The sequence below is a fragment of the Lonchura striata genome, chromosome 1A, assembly GCF_050655825.1.
Source record: "Lonchura striata isolate lonStrDom1 chromosome 1A, ASM5065582v1, whole genome shotgun sequence".
Lineage (NCBI taxonomy): Eukaryota > Metazoa > Chordata > Aves > Passeriformes > Estrildidae > Lonchura > Lonchura striata.
The window spans coordinates 76,662,125-76,679,647 of record NC_140741.1 but is presented as its reverse complement, the minus strand read 5'-3'; positions in this window follow the sequence as shown (position 1 = coordinate 76,679,647).

The window sequence follows — 17,523 nt, the reverse complement described above, 5'->3', positions numbered from 1 at the left end:
ACTACACATCCTTTTCTAGTTTCAGTCACAAGCCCAGCACCAGCATCCATGTCACAGGCATAAAGGGATGTGGCAGCAAGAACCCCACAGTCCCTGTGCCAGCCCTTCGGATCCTATGGAGTGTGCAGCCCCCTTTCCCAGCCCTGCAGTGATTACAGCAGCCACCCTACAAATCCCCTTTCCCAGCCCCAGTGATTTCAGCTCTTCACCCACAAGCTTTATTTAACTGCCAGCTCTCTTCGTTAGCTCCAGCTGTGCCTTTCTCCATCTTCAGCGTGCAGGATCTTGGCCTTGGCTGCAGCTCTGCAACACTTCAGCTCGTGCCCCCGGGTGTCTAAGCCCACCCCAGAATCAATATCCCAGTTCTGAAGTGATTTCAGCTGCCACCCACCAATGCCCACCCACTGTGCCTACGCTGTATTATTTCAATTCAAAGCCCAGAACCCCGCTCTCAGCAATAGAATTCTTTTTCCATTTTCAGACACAATCCCAGCCCCACAGTGACTTTGCCCCCAGCCCCACAGGTGCCGTCGCAGACCGAGAACATATCACTGCATTGCCGGGATTTTCAGGCGCAATGTTAGAGCCCCCACGTGCGCACTACACATCCTGTTCTAGTTTCAGTCACAAGCCCAGCCCCAGCATCCATGTCAGAGGCATAAAAGGGATGTGGCGGCAAGAACCCCACAGTCCCTGTGCCAGCCCTTCGGATCCTATGGAGTGTGCAGCCCCCTTTCCCAGCCCTGCAGTGATTACAGCAGCTGCCCTACAAATCCCCTTTCCCAGCCCCAGTGATTTCAGCTCTTCACCCACAAGCTTTATTTAACTGCCAGCTCTCTTCGTTAGCTCCAGCTGTGCCTTTCTCCATCTTCAGCGTGCAGGATCTTGGCCTTGGCTGCAGCTCTGCAACACTTCAGCTCGCGCCCCAGGGTGTCTAAGCCCACCCCACCATCAATATCCCAGTCCTGCAGTGATTTCAGCTCCTACCCAAAAATGCCCAGCCACTGTGCCTAGCCTGTATTATTTCAATTCAAAGCCCAGAACCCCGCTCTCAGCAATAGAGTTCTTTTACAATTTTCAGACACAATCCCAGCCCCACAGTCCATTTGCCAGCCCCTCAGGTGCCGTCGCAGACCGAGAACATATCACTGCATTGCCAGGATTTTCAGGCGCAATCTTAGAGCCCCCACGTGCGCACTACACATCCTGTTCTAGTTTCAGTCACAAGCCCAGCCCCAGCATCCATGTCAGAGGCATAAAAGGGATGTGGCAGCAAGAACCCCACAGTCCCTGTGCCAGCCCTTCGGATCCTATGGAGTGTGCAGCCCCCTTTCCCAGCCCTGCAGTGATTACAGCAGCCACCCTACAAATCCCCTTTCCCAGCCCCAGTGATTTCAGCTCTTCACCCACAAGCTTTATTTAACTGCCAGCTCTCTTCGTTAGCTCCAGCTGTGCCTTTCTCCATCTTCAGCGTGCAGGATCTTGGCCTTGGCTGCAGCTCTGCAACACTTCAGCTCGTGCCCCAGGGTGTCTAAGCCCACCCCACCATCAATATCCCAGTCCTGCAGTGATTTCAGCTCCTACCCACCAATGCCCAGCCACTGTGCCTACGCTGTATTATTTCAATTCAAAGCCCAGAACCCCGCTCTCAGCAATAGAATTCTTTTTCCATTTTCAGACACAATCCCAGCCCCACAGTGACTTTGCCCCCAGCCCCACAGGTGCCGTCGCAGACCGAGAACATATCACTGCATTGCCGGGATTTTCAGGCGCAATCTTAGAGCCCCCACGTGCGCACTACACATCCTGTTCTAGTTTCAGTCACAAGCCCAGCCCCAGCATCCATGTCAGAGGCATAAAAGGGATGTGGCAGCAAGAACCCCACAGTCCCTGTGCCAGCCCTTCGGATCCTATGGAGTGTGCAGCCCCCTTTCCCAGCCCTGCAGTGATTACAGCAGCCACCCTACAAATCCCCTTTCCCAGCCCCAGTGATTTCAGCTCTTCACCCACAAGCTTTATTTAACTGCCAGCTCTCTTCGTTAGCTCCAGCTGTGCCTTTCTCCATCTTCAGCGTGCAGGATCTTGGCCTTGGCTGCAGCTCTGCAACACTTCAGCTCGTGCCCCAGGGTGTCTAAGCCCACCCCAGAATCAATATCCCAGTTCTGAAGTGATTTCAGCTGCCACCCACCAATGCCCACCCACTGTGCCTACGCTGTATTATTTCAATTCAAAGCCCAGAACCCCGCTCTCAGCAATAGAATTCTTTTTCCATTTTCAGACACAATCCCAGCCCCACAGTGACTTTGCCCCCAGCCCCACAGGTGCCGTCGCAGACCGAGAACATATCACTGCATTGCCGGGATTTTCAGGCGCAATGTTAGAGCCCCCACGTGCGCACTACACATCCTGTTCTAGTTTCAGTCACAAGCCCAGCCCCAGCATCCATGTCACAGGCATAAAGGGATGTGGCAGCAAGAACCCCACAGTCCCTGTGCCAGCCCTTCGGATCCTATGGAGTGTGCAGCCCCCTTTCCCAGCCCTGCAGTGATTACAGCAGCCACCCTACAAATCCCCTTTCCCAGCCCCAGTGATTTCAGCTCTTCACCCACAAGCTTTATTTAACTGCCAGCTCTCTTCGTTAGCTCCAGCTGTGCCTTTCTCCATCTTCAGCGTGCAGGATCTTGGCCTTGGCTGCAGCTCTGCAACACTTCAGCTCGTGCCCCAGGGTGTCTAAGCCCACCCCACCATCAATATCCCAGTCCTGCAGTGATTTCAGCTCCTACCCAAAAATGCCCAGCCACTGTGCCTAGCCTGTATTATTTCAATTCAAAGCCCAGAACCCCGCTCTCAGCAATAGAGTTCTTTTACAATTTTCAGACACAATCCCAGCCCCACAGTCCATTTGCCAGCCCCTCAGGTGCCGTCGCAGACCGAGAACATATCACTGCATTGCCAGGATTTTCAGGCGCAATCTTAGAGCCCCCACGTGCGCACTACACATCCTGTTCTAGTTTCAGTCACAAGCCCAGCCCCAGCATCCATGTCAGAGGCATAAAAGGGATGTGGCAGCAAGAACCCCACAGTCCCTGTGCCAGCCCTTCGGATCCTATGGAGTGTGCAGCCCCCTTTCCCAGCCCTGCAGTGATTACAGCAGCCACCCTACAAATCCCCTTTCCCAGCCCCAGTGATTTCAGCTCTTCACCCACAAGCTTTATTTAACTGCCAGCTCTCTTCGTTAGCTCCAGCTGTGCCTTTCTCCATCTTCAGCGTGCAGGATCTTGGCCTTGGCTGCAGCTCTGCAACACTTCAGCTCGTGCCCCAGGGTGTCTAAGCCCACCCCACCATCAATATCCCAGTCCTGCAGTGATTTCAGCTCCTACCCAAAAATGCCCAGCCACTGTGCCTAGCCTGTATTATTTCAATTCAAAGCCCAGAATCCCGCTCTCAGCAATAGAATTCTTTTTCCATTTTCAGACACAATCCCAGCCTCACAGTGACTTTGCCCCCAGCCCCACAGGTGCCGTCGCAGACCGAGAACATATCACTGCATTGCCGGGATTTTCAGGCGCAATCTTAGAGCCCCCACGTGCGCACTACACATCCTGTTCTAGTTTCAGTCACAAGCCCAGCCCCAGCATCCATGTCAGAGGCATAAAAGGGATGTGGCAGCAAGAACCCCACAGTCCCTGTGCCAGCCCTTCGGATCCTATGGAGTGTGCAGCCCCCTTTCCCAGCCCTGCAGTGATTACAGCAGCCACCCTACAAATCCCCTTTCCCAGCCCCAGTGATTTCAGCTCTTCACCCACAAGCTTTATTTAACTGCCAGCTCTCTTCGTTAGCTCCAGCTGTGCCTTTCTCCATCTTCAGCGTGCAGGATCTTGGCCTTGGCTGCAGCTCTGCAACACCAGCTCGTGCCCCAGGGTGTCTAAGCCCACCCCACCATCAATATCCCAGTCCTGCAGTGATTTCAGCTCCTACCCAAAAATGCCCAGCCACTGTGCCTAGCCTGTATTATTTCAATTCAAAGCCCAGAACCCCACTCTCAGCAATAGAGTTCTTTTACAATTTTCAGACACAATCCCAGCCCCACAGTCCATTTGCCAGCCCCTCAGGTGCCGTCGCAGACCGAGAACATATCACTGCATTGCCAGGATTTTCAGGCGCAATCTTAGAGCCCCCACGTGCGCACTACACATCCTGTTCTAGTTTCAGTCACAAGCCCAGCCCCAGCATCCATGTCAGAGGCATAAAAGGGATGTGGCAGCAAGAACCCCACAGTCCCTGTGCCAGCCCTTCGGATCCTATGGAGTGTGCAGCCCCCTTTCCCAGCCCTGCAGTGATTACAGCAGCCACCCTACAAATCCCCTTTCCCAGCCCCAGTGATTTCAGCTCTTCACCCACAAGCTTTATTTAACTGCCAGCTCTCTTCGTTAGCTCCAGCTGTGCCTTTCTCCATCTTCAGCGTGCAGGATCTTGGCCTTGGCTGCAGCTCTGCAACACTTCAGCTCGTGCCCCAGGGTGTCTAAGCCCACCCCACCATCAATATCCCAGTCCTGCAGTGATTTCAGCTCCTACCCAAAAGTGCCCAGCCACTGTGCCTAGCCTGTATTATTTCAATTCAAAGCCCAGAACCCCGCTCTCAGCAATAGAGTTCTTTTACAATTTTCAGACACAATCCCAGCCCCACAGTCCATTTGCCAGCCCCACAGTGACTTTGCCCCCAGCCCCACAGGTGCCGTCGCAGACCGAGAACATATCACTGCATTGCCGGGATTTTCAGGCGCAATCTTAGAGCCCCCACGTGCGCACTACACATCCTGTTCTAGTTTCAGTCACAAGCCCAGCCCCAGCATCCATGTCAGAGGCATAAAAGGGATGTGGCAGCAAGAACCCCACAGTCCCTGTGCCAGCCCTTCGGATCCTATGGAGTGTGCAGCCCCCTTTCCCAGCCCTGCAGTGATTACAGCAGCCACCCTACAAATCCCCTTTCCCAGCCCCAGTGATTTCAGCTCTTCACCCACAAGCTTTACTTAACTGCCAGCTCTCTTCGTTAGCTCCAGCTGTGCCTTTCTCCATCTTCAGCGTGCAGGATCTTGGCCTTGGCTGCAGCTCTGCAACACTTCAGCTCGTGCCCCAGGGTGTCTAAGCCCACCCCAGAATCAATATCCCAGTTCTGAAGTGATTTCAGCTGCCACCCACCAATGCCCACCCACTGTGCCTACGCTGTATTATTTCAATTCAAAGCCCAGAACCCCGCTCTCAGCAATAGAATTCTTTTTCCATTTTCAGACACAATCCCAGCCCCACAGTGACTTTGCCCCCAGCCCCACAGGTGCCGTCGCAGACCGAGAACATATCACTGCATTGCCGGGATTTTCAGGCGCAATCTTAGAGCCCCCACGTGCGCACTACACATCCTGTTCTAGTTTCAGTCACAAGCCCAGCCCCAGCATCCATGTCACAGGCATAAAGGGATGTGGCAGCAAGAACCCCACAGTCCCTGTGCCAGCCCTTCGGATCCTATGGAGTGTGCAGCCCCCTTTCCCAGCCCTGCAGTGATTACAGCAGCCACCCTACAAATCCCCTTTCCCAGCCCCAGTGATTTCAGCTCTTCACCCACAAGCTTTATTTAACTGCCAGCTCTCTTCGTTAGCTCCAGCTGTGCCTTTCTCCATCTTCAGCGTGCAGGATCTTGGCCTTGGCTGCAGCTCTGCAACACTTCAGCTCGTGCCCCAGGGTGTCTAAGCCCACCCCACCATCAATATCCCAGTCCTGCAGTGATTTCAGCTCCTACCCAAAAATGCCCAGCCACTGTGCCTAGCCTGTATTATTTCAATTCAAAGCCCAGAACCCCGCTCTCAGCAATAGAGTTCTTTTACAATTTTCAGACACAATCCCAGCCCCACAGTCCATTTGCCAGCCCCACAGTGACTTTGCCCCCAGCCCCACAGGTGCCGTCGCAGACCGAGAACATATCACTGCATTGCCAGGATTTTCAGGCGCAATCTTAGAGCCCCCACGTGCGCACTACACATCCTGTTCTAGTTTCAGTCACAAGCCCAGCCCCAGCATCCATGTCACAGGCATAAAAGGGATGTGGCAGCAAGAACCCCACAGTCCCTGTGCCAGCCCTTCGGATCCTATGGAGTGTGCAGCCCCCTTTCCCAGCCCTGCAGTGATTACAGCAGCCACCCTACAAATCCCCTTTCCCAGCCCCAGTGATTTCAGCTCTTCACCCACAAGCTTTATTTAACTGCCAGCTCTCTTCGTTAGCTCCAGCTGTGCCTTTCTCCATCTTCAGCGTGCAGGATCTTGGCCTTGGCTGCAGCTCTGCAACACTTCAGCTCGTGCCCCAGGGTGTCTAAGCCCACCCCACCATCAATATCCCAGTCCTGCAGTGATTTCAGCTCCTACCCAAAAATGCCCAGCCACTGTGCCTAGCCTGTATTATTTCAATTCAAAGCCCAGAACCCCGCTCTCAGCAATAGAGTTCTTTTTCCATTTTCAGACACAATCCCAGCCCCACAGTGACTTTGCCCCCAGCCCCACAGGTGCCGTCGCAGACCGAGAACATATCACTGCATTGCCGGGATTTTCAGGCGCAATGTTAGAGCCCCCACGTGCGCACTACACATCCTTTTCTAGTTTCAGTCACAAGCCCAGCCCCAGCATCCATGTCACAGGCATAAAGGGATGTGGCAGCAAGAACCCCACAGTCCCTGTGCCAGCCCTTCGGATCCTATGGAGTGTGCAGCCCCCTTTCCCAGCCCTGCAGTGATTACAGCAGCCACCCTACAAATCCCCTTTCCCAGCCCCAGTGATTTCAGCTCTTCACCCACAAGCTTTATTTAACTGCCAGCTCTCTTCGTTAGCTCCAGCTGTGCCTTTCTCCATCTTCAGCGTGCAGGATCTTGGCCTTGGCTGCAGCTCTGCAACACTTCAGCTCGTGCCCCAGGGTGTCTAAGCCCACCCCACCATCAATATCCCAGTTCTGAAGTGATTTCAGCTGCCACCCACCAATGCCCACCCACTGTGCCTACGCTGTATTATTTCAATTCAAAGCCCAGAACCCCGCTCTCAGCAATAGAATTCTTTTTCCATTTTCAGACACAATCCCAGCCCCACAGTGACTTTGCCCCCAGCCCCACAGGTGCCGTCGCAGACCGAGAACATATCACTGCATTGCCGGGATTTTCAGGCGCAATCTTAGAGCCCCCACGTGCGCACTACACATCCTGTTCTAGTTTCAGTCACAAGCCCAGCCCCAGCATCCATGTCAGAGGCATAAAAGGGATGTGGCGGCAAGAACCCCACAGTCCCTGTGCCAGCCCTTCGGATCCTATGGAGTGTGCAGCCCCCTTTCCCAGCCCTGCAGTGATTACAGCAGCCGCCCTACAAATCCCCTTTCCCAGCCCCAGTGATTTCAGCTCTTCACCCACAAGCTTTATTTAACTGCCAGCTCTCTTCGTTAGCTCCAGCTGTGCCTTTCTCCATCTTCAGCGTGCAGGATCTTGGCCTTGGCTGCAGCTCTGCAACACTTCAGCTCGTGCCCCAGGGTGTCTAAGCCCACCCCACCATCAATATCCCAGTCCTGCAGTGATTTCAGCTCCTACCCAAAAATGCCCAGCCACTGTGCCTAGCCTGTATTATTTCAATTCAAAGCCCAGAACCCCGCTCTCAGCAATAGAGTTCTTTTACAATTTTCAGACACAATCCCAGCCCCACAGTCCATTTGTCAGCCCCTCAGGTGCCGTCGCAGACCGAGAACATATCACTGCATTGCCAGGATTTTCAGGCGCAATCTTAGAGCCCCCACGTGCGCACTACACATCCTGTTCTAGTTTCAGTCACAAGCCCAGCCCCAGCATCCATGTCAGAGGCATAAAAGGGATGTGGCAGCAAGAACCCCACAGTCCCTGTGCCAGCCCTTCGGATCCTATGGAGTGTGCAGCCCCCTTTCCCAGCCCTGCAGTGATTACAGCAGCCACCCTACAAATCCCCTTTCCCAGCCCCAGTGATTTCAGCTCTTCACCCACAAGCTTTATTTAACTGCCAGCTCTCTTCGTTAGCTCCAGCTGTGCCTTTCTCCATCTTCAGCGTGCAGGATCTTGGCCTTGGCTGCAGCTCTGCAACACTTCAGCTCGTGCCCCAGGGTGTCTAAGCCCACCCCACCATCAATATCCCAGTCCTGCAGTGATTTCAGCTCCTACCCAAAAATGCCCAGCCACTGTGCCTAGCCTGTATTATTTCAATTCAAAGCCCAGAATCCCGCTCTCAGCAATAGAATTCTTTTTCCATTTTCAGACACAATCCCAGCCTCACAGTGACTTTGCCCCCAGCCCCACAGGTGCCGTCGCAGACCGAGAACATATCACTGCATTGCCGGGATTTTCAGGCGCAATCTTAGAGCCCCCACGTGCGCACTACACATCCTGTTCTAGTTTCAGTCACAAGCCCAGCCCCAGCATCCATGTCAGAGGCATAAAAGGGATGTGGCAGCAAGAACCCCACAGTCCCTGTGCCAGCCCTTCGGATCCTATGGAGTGTGCAGCCCCCTTTCCCAGCCCTGCAGTGATTACAGCAGCCACCCTACAAATCCCCTTTCCCAGCCCCAGTGATTTCAGCTCTTCACCCACAAGCTTTATTTAACTGCCAGCTCTCTTCGTTAGCTCCAGCTGTGCCTTTCTCCATCTTCAGCGTGCAGGATCTTGGCCTTGGCTGCAGCTCTGCAACACTTCAGCTCGTGCCCCAGGGTGTCTAAGCCCACCCCACCATCAATATCCCAGTCCTGCAGTGATTTCAGCTCCTACCCAAAAATGCCCAGCCACTGTGCCTAGCCTGTATTATTTCAATTCAAAGCCCAGAACCCCACTCTCAGCAATAGAGTTCTTTTACAATTTTCAGACACAATCCCAGCCCCACAGTCCATTTGCCAGCCCCTCAGGTGCCGTCGCAGACCGAGAACATATCACTGCATTGCCAGGATTTTCAGGCGCAATCTTAGAGCCCCCACGTGCGCACTACACATCCTGTTCTAGTTTCAGTCACAAGCCCAGCCCCAGCATCCATGTCAGAGGCATAAAAGGGATGTGGCAGCAAGAACCCCACAGTCCCTGTGCCAGCCCTTCGGATCCTATGGAGTGTGCAGCCCCCTTTCCCAGCCCTGCAGTGATTACAGCAGCCACCCTACAAATCCCCTTTCCCAGCCCCAGTGATTTCAGCTCTTCACCCACAAGCTTTATTTAACTGCCAGCTCTCTTCGTTAGCTCCAGCTGTGCCTTTCTCCATCTTCAGCGTGCAGGATCTTGGCCTTGGCTGCAGCTCTGCAACACTTCAGCTCGTGCCCCAGGGTGTCTAAGCCCACCCCACCATCAATATCCCAGTCCTGCAGTGATTTCAGCTCCTACCCAAAAGTGCCCAGCCACTGTGCCTAGCCTGTATTATTTCAATTCAAAGCCCAGAACCCCGCTCTCAGCAATAGAGTTCTTTTACAATTTTCAGACACAATCCCAGCCCCACAGTCCATTTGCCAGCCCCACAGTGACTTTGCCCCCAGCCCCACAGGTGCCGTCGCAGACCGAGAACATATCACTGCATTGCCGGGATTTTCAGGCGCAATCTTAGAGCCCCCACGTGCGCACTACACATCCTGTTCTAGTTTCAGTCACAAGCCCAGCCCCAGCATCCATGTCAGAGGCATAAAAGGGATGTGGCAGCAAGAACCCCACAGTCCCTGTGCCAGCCCTTCGGATCCTATGGAGTGTGCAGCCCCCTTTCCCAGCCCTGCAGTGATTACAGCAGCCACCCTACAAATCCCCTTTCCCAGCCCCAGTGATTTCAGCTCTTCACCCACAAGCTTTATTTAACTGCCAGCTCTCTTCGTTAGCTCCAGCTGTGCCTTTCTCCATCTTCAGCGTGCAGGATCTTGGCCTTGGCTGCAGCTCTGCAACACTTCAGCTCGTGCCCCAGGGTGTCTAAGCCCACCCCAGAATCAATATCCCAGTTCTGAAGTGATTTCAGCTGCCACCCACCAATGCCCACCCACTGTGCCTACGCTGTATTATTTCAATTCAAAGCCCAGAACCCCGCTCTCAGCAATAGAATTCTTTTTCCATTTTCAGACACAATCCCAGCCCCACAGTGACTTTGCCCCCAGCCCCACAGGTGCCGTCGCAGACCGAGAACATATCACTGCATTGCCGGGATTTTCAGGCGCAATGTTAGAGCCCCCACGTGCGCACTACACATCCTGTTCTAGTTTCAGTCACAAGCCCAGCCCCAGCATCCATGTCACAGGCATAAAGGGATGTGGCAGCAAGAACCCCACAGTCCCTGTGCCAGCCCTTCGGATCCTATGGAGTGTGCAGCCCCCTTTCCCAGCCCTGCAGTGATTACAGCAGCCACCCTACAAATCCCCTTTCCCAGCCCCAGTGATTTCAGCTCTTCACCCACAAGCTTTATTTAACTGCCAGCTCTCTTCATTAGCTCCAGCTGTGCCTTTCTCCATCTTCAGCGTGCAGGATCTTGGCCTTGGCTGCAGCTCTGCAACACTTCAGCTCGTGCCCCAGGGTGTCTAAGCCCACCCCACCATCAATATCCCAGTCCTGCAGTGATTTCAGCTCCTACCCAAAAATGCCCAGCCACTGTGCCTAGCCTGTATTATTTCAATTCAAAGCCCAGAACCCCGCTCTCAGCAATAGAGTTCTTTTACAATTTTCAGACACAATCCCAGCCCCACAGTCCATTTGCCAGCCCCTCAGGTGCCGTCGCAGACCGAGAACATATCACTGCATTGCCAGGATTTTCAGGCGCAATCTTAGAGCCCCCACGTGCGCACTACACATCCTGTTCTAGTTTCAGTCACAAGCCCAGCCCCAGCATCCATGTCAGAGGCATAAAAGGGATGTGGCAGCAAGAACCCCACAGTCCCTGTGCCAGCCCTTCGGATCCTATGGAGTGTGCAGCCCCCTTTCCCAGCCCTGCAGTGATTACAGCAGCCACCCTACAAATCCCCTTTCCCAGCCCCAGTGATTTCAGCTCTTCACCCACAAGCTTTATTTAACTGCCAGCTCTCTTCGTTAGCTCCAGCTGTGCCTTTCTCCATCTTCAGCGTGCAGGATCTTGGCCTTGGCTGCAGCTCTGCAACACTTCAGCTCGTGCCCCAGGGTGTCTAAGCCCACCCCAGAATCAATATCCCAGTCCTGCAGTGATTTCAGCTCCTACCCAAAAATGCCCAGCCACTGTGCCTAGCCTGTATTATTTCAATTCAAAGCCCAGAATCCCGCTCTCAGCAATAGAATTCTTTTTCCATTTTCAGACACAATCCCAGCCTCACAGTGACTTTGCCCCCAGCCCCACAGGTGCCGTCGCAGACCGAGAACATATCACTGCATTGCCGGGATTTTCAGGCGCAATCTTAGAGCCCCCACGTGCGCACTACACATCCTGTTCTAGTTTCAGTCACAAGCCCAGCCCCAGCATCCATGTCAGAGGCATAAAAGGGATGTGGCAGCAAGAACCCCACAGTCCCTGTGCCAGCCCTTCGGATCCTATGGAGTGTGCAGCCCCCTTTCCCAGCCCTGCAGTGATTACAGCAGCCACCCTACAAATCCCCTTTCCCAGCCCCAGTGATTTCAGCTCTTCACCCACAAGCTTTATTTAACTGCCAGCTCTCTTCGTTAGCTCCAGCTGTGCCTTTCTCCATCTTCAGCGTGCAGGATCTTGGCCTTGGCTGCAGCTCTGCAACACCAGCTCGTGCCCCAGGGTGTCTAAGCCCACCCCACCATCAATATCCCAGTCCTGCAGTGATTTCAGCTCCTACCCAAAAATGCCCAGCCACTGTGCCTAGCCTGTATTATTTCAATTCAAAGCCCAGAACCCCACTCTCAGCAATAGAGTTCTTTTACAATTTTCAGACACAATCCCAGCCCCACAGTCCATTTGCCAGCCCCTCAGGTGCCGTCGCAGACCGAGAACATATCACTGCATTGCCAGGATTTTCAGGCGCAATCTTAGAGCCCCCACGTGCGCACTACACATCCTGTTCTAGTTTCAGTCACAAGCCCAGCCCCAGCATCCATGTCAGAGGCATAAAAGGGATGTGGCAGCAAGAACCCCACAGTCCCTGTGCCAGCCCTTCGGATCCTATGGAGTGTGCAGCCCCCTTTCCCAGCCCTGCAGTGATTACAGCAGCCACCCTACAAATCCCCTTTCCCAGCCCCAGTGATTTCAGCTCTTCACCCACAAGCTTTATTTAACTGCCAGCTCTCTTCGTTAGCTCCAGCTGTGCCTTTCTCCATCTTCAGCGTGCAGGATCTTGGCCTTGGCTGCAGCTCTGCAACACTTCAGCTCGTGCCCCAGGGTGTCTAAGCCCACCCCACCATCAATATCCCAGTCCTGCAGTGATTTCAGCTCCTACCCAAAAGTGCCCAGCCACTGTGCCTAGCCTGTATTATTTCAATTCAAAGCCCAGAACCCCGCTCTCAGCAATAGAGTTCTTTTACAATTTTCAGACACAATCCCAGCCCCACAGTCCATTTGCCAGCCCCACAGTGACTTTGCCCCCAGCCCCACAGGTGCCGTCGCAGACCGAGAACATATCACTGCATTGCCGGGATTTTCAGGCGCAATCTTAGAGCCCCCACGTGCGCACTACACATCCTGTTCTAGTTTCAGTCACAAGCCCAGCCCCAGCATCCATGTCACAGGCATAAAAGGGATGTGGCAGCAAGAACCCCACAGTCCCTGTGCCAGCCCTTCGGATCCTATGGAGTGTGCAGCCCCCTTTCCCAGCCCTGCAGTGATTACAGCAGCCACCCTACAAATCCCCTTTCCCAGCCCCAGTGATTTCAGCTCTTCACCCACAAGCTTTATTTAACTGCCAGCTCTCTTCGTTAGCTCCAGCTGTGCCTTTCTCCATCTTCAGCGTGCAGGATCTTGGCCTTGGCTGCAGCTCTGCAACACTTCAGCTCGTGCCCCAGGGTGTCTAAGCCCACCCCAGAATCAATATCCCAGTTCTGAAGTGATTTCAGCTGCCACCCACCAATGCCCACCCACTGTGCCTACGCTGTATTATTTCAATTCAAAGCCCAGAACCCCGCTCTCAGCAATAGAATTCTTTTTCCATTTTCAGACACAATCCCAGCCCCACAGTGACTTTGCCCCCAGCCCCACAGGTGCCGTCGCAGACCGAGAACATATCACTGCATTGCCGGGATTTTCAGGCGCAATCTTAGAGCCCCCACGTGCGCACTACACATCCTGTTCTAGTTTCAGTCACAAGCCCAGCCCCAGCATCCATGTCACAGGCATAAAGGGATGTGGCAGCAAGAACCCCACAGTCCCTGTGCCAGCCCTTCGGATCCTATGGAGTGTGCAGCCCCCTTTCCCAGCCCTGCAGTGATTACAGCAGCCACCCTACAAATCCCCTTTCCCAGCCCCAGTGATTTCAGCTCTTCACCCACAAGCTTTATTTAACTGCCAGCTCTCTTCGTTAGCTCCAGCTGTGCCTTTCTCCATCTTCAGCGTGCAGGATCTTGGCCTTGGCTGCAGCTCTGCAACACTTCAGCTCGTGCCCCAGGGTGTCTAAGCCCACCCCACCATCAATATCCCAGTCCTGCAGTGATTTCAGCTCCTACCCAAAAATGCCCAGCCACTGTGCCTAGCCTGTATTATTTCAATTCAAAGCCCAGAACCCCGCTCTCAGCAATAGAGTTCTTTTACAATTTTCAGACACAATCCCAGCCCCACAGTCCATTTGCCAGCCCCTCAGGTGCCGTCGCAGACCGAGAACATATCACTGCATTGCCAGGATTTTCAGGCGCAATCTTAGAGCCCCCACGTGCGCACTACACATCCTGTTCTAGTTTCAGTCACAAGCCCAGCCCCAGCATCCATGTCAGAGGCATAAAAGGGATGTGGCAGCAAGAACCCCACAGTCCCTGTGCCAGCCCTTCGGATCCTATGGAGTGTGCAGCCCCCTTTCCCAGCCCTGCAGTGATTACAGCAGCCACCCTACAAATCCCCTTTCCCAGCCCCAGTGATTTCAGCTCTTCACCCACAAGCTTTATTTAACTGCCAGCTCTCTTCGTTAGCTCCAGCTGTGCCTTTCTCCATCTTCAGCGTGCAGGATCTTGGCCTTGGCTGCAGCTCTGCAACACTTCAGCTCGTGCCCCAGGGTGTCTAAGCCCACCCCAGAATCAATATCCCAGTCCTGCAGTGATTTCAGCTCCTACCCAAAAGTGCCCAGCCACTGTGCCTAGCCTGTATTATTTCAATTCAAAGCCCAGAACCCCGCTCTCAGCAATAGAGTTCTTTTACAATTTTCAGACACAATCCCAGCCCCACAGTCCATTTGCCAGCCCCACAGTGACTTTGCCCCCAGCCCCACAGGTGCCGTCGCAGACCGAGAACATATCACTGCATTGCCGGGATTTTCAGGCGCAATATTAGAGCCCCCACGTGCACACTACACATCCTGTTCTAGTTTCAGTCACAAGCCCAGCCCCAGCATCCATGTCACAGGCATAAAAGGATGTGGCAGCAAGAACCCCACAGTCCCTGTGCCAGCCCTTCGGATCCTATGGAGTGTGCAGCCCCCTTTCCCAGCCCTGCAGTGATTACAGCAGCCGCCCTACAAATCCCCTTTCCCAGCCCCAGTGATTTCAGCTCTTCACCCACAAGCTTTATTTAACTGCCAGCTCTCTTCGTTAGCTCCAGCTGTGCCTTTCTCCATCTTCAGCGTGCAGGATCTTGGCCTTGGCTGCAGCTCTGCAACACTTCAGCTCGTGCCCCGGGGTGTCTAAGCCCACCCCAGAATCAATATCCCAGTTCTGAAGTGATTTCAGCTGCCACCCACCAATGCCCACCCACTGTGCCTACGCTGTATTATTTCAATTCAAAGCCCAGAACCCCGCTCTCAGCAATAGAATTCTTTTTCCATTTTCAGACACAATCCCAGCCCCACAGTGACTTTGCCCCCAGCCCCATAGGTGCCGTCGCAGACCGAGAACATATCACTGCATTGCCAGGATTTTCAGGCGCAATCTTAGAGCCCCCACGTGCGCACTACACATCCTGTTCTAGTTTCAGTCACAAGCCCAGCCCCAGCATCCATGTCAGAGGCATAAAAGGGATGTGGCAGCAAGAACCCCACAGTCCCTGTGCCAGCCCTTCGGATCCTATGGAGTGTGCAGCCCCCTTTCGCAGCCCAGCAGTGATTAGAGCACCCGCCCTACAAATCCCCTTTCCCAGCCCCAGTGATTTCAGCTCTTCACCCACAAGCTTTATTTAACTGCCAGCTCTCTTCGTTAGCTCCAGCTGTGCCTTTCTCCATCTTCAGCGTGCAGGATCTTGGCCTTGGCTGCAGCTCTGCAACACTTCAGCTCGTGCCCCAGGGTGTCTAAGCCCACCCCAGAATCAATATCCCAGCCCTGCAGTGATTTCAGCTCCTACCCAAAAATGCCCAGCCACTGTGCCTAGCCTGTATTATTTCAATTCAAAGCCCAGAACCCCGCTCTCAGCAATAGAGTTCTTTTACAATTTTCAGACACAATCCCAGCCCCACAGTCCATTTGCCAGCCCCTCAGGTGCCGTCGCAGACCGAGAACATATCACTGCATTGCCAGGATTTTCAGGTGCAATCTTAGAGCCCCCACGTGCGCACTATACATCCTGTTCTAGTTTCAGTCACAAGCCCAGCCCCAGCATCCATGTCAGAGGCATAAAAGGGATGTGGCAGCAAGAACCCCACAGTCCCTGTGCCAGCCCTTCGGATCCTATGGAGTGTGCAGCCCCCTTTCCCAGCCCTGCAGTGATTAGAGCACCCGCCCTACAAATCCCCTTTCCCAGCCCCAGTGATTTCAGCTCTTCACCCACAAGCTTTATTTAACTGCCAGCTCTCTTCGTTAGCTCCAGCTGTGCCTTTCTCCATCTTCAGCGTGCAGGATCTTGGCCTTGGCTGCAGCTCTGCAACACTTCAGCTCGTGCCCCAGGGTGTCTAAGCCCACCCCACCATCAATATCCCAGTCCTGCAGTGATTTCAGCTCCTACCCAAAAGTGCCCAGCCACTGTGCCTAGCCTGTATTATTTCAATTCAAAGCCCAGAACCCCGCTCTCAGCAATAGAGTTCTTTTACAATTTTCAGACACAATCCCAGCCCCACAGTCCATTTGCCAGCCCCACAGTGACTTTGCCCCCAGCCCCACAGGTGCCGTCGCAGACCGAGAACATATCACTGCATTGCCGGGATTTTCAGGCGCAATCTTAGAGCCCCCACGTGCGCACTACACATCCTGTTCTAGTTTCAGTCACAAGCCCAGCCCCAGCATCCATGTCACAGGCATAAAGGGATGTGGCAGCAAGAACCCCACAGTCCCTGTGCCAGCCCTTCGGATCCTATGGAGTGTGCAGCCCCCTTTCCCAGCCCTGCAGTGATTACAGCAGCCACCCTACAAATCCCCTTTCCCAGCCCCAGTGATTTCAGCTCTTCACCCACAAGCTTTATTTAACTGCCAGCTCTCTTCGTTAGCTCCAGCTGTGCCTTTCTCCATCTTCAGCGTGCAGGATCTTGGCCTTGGCTGCAGCTCTGCAACACTTCAGCTCGTGCCCCAGGGTGTCTAAGCCCACCCCACCATCAATATCCCAGTCCTGCAGTGATTTCAGCTCCTACCCAAAAATGCCCAGCCACTGTGCCTAGCCTGTATTATTTCAATTCAAAGCCCAGAACCCCACTCTCAGCAATAGAGTTCTTTTACAATTTTCAGACACAATCCCAGCCCCACAGTCCATTTGCCAGCCCCTCAGGTGCCGTCGCAGACCGAGAACATATCACTGCATTGCCAGGATTTTCAGGCGCAATCTTAGAGCCCCCACGTGCGCACTACACATCCTGTTCTAGTTTCAGTCACAAGCCCAGCCCCAGCATCCATGTCAGAGGCATAAAAGGGATGTGGCAGCAAGAACCCCACAGTCCCTGTGCCAGCCCTTCGGATCCTATGGAGTGTGCAGCCCCCTTTCCCAGCCCTGCAGTGATTACAGCAGCCACCCTACAAATCCCCTTTCCCAGCCCCAGTGATTTCAGCTCTTCACCCACAAGCTTTATTTAACTGCCAGCTCTCTTCGTTAGCTCCAGCTGTGCCTTTCTCCATCTTCAGCGTGCAGGATCTTGGCCTTGGCTGCAGCTCTGCAACACTTCAGCTCGTGCCCCAGGGTGTCTAAGCCCACCCCAGAATCAATATCCCAGTCCTGCAGTGATTTCAGCTCCTACCCAAAAATGCCCAGCCACTGTGCCTAGCCTGTATTATTTCAATTCAAAGCCCAGAATCCCGCTCTCAGCAATAGAATTCTTTTTCCATTTTCAGACACAATCCCAGCCTCACAGTGACTTTGCCCCCAGCCCCACAGGTGCCGTCGCAGACCGAGAACATATCACTGCATTGCCGGGATTTTCAGGCGCAATCTTAGAGCCCCCACGTGCGCACTACACATCCTGTTCTAGTTTCAGTCACAAGCCCAGCCCCAGCA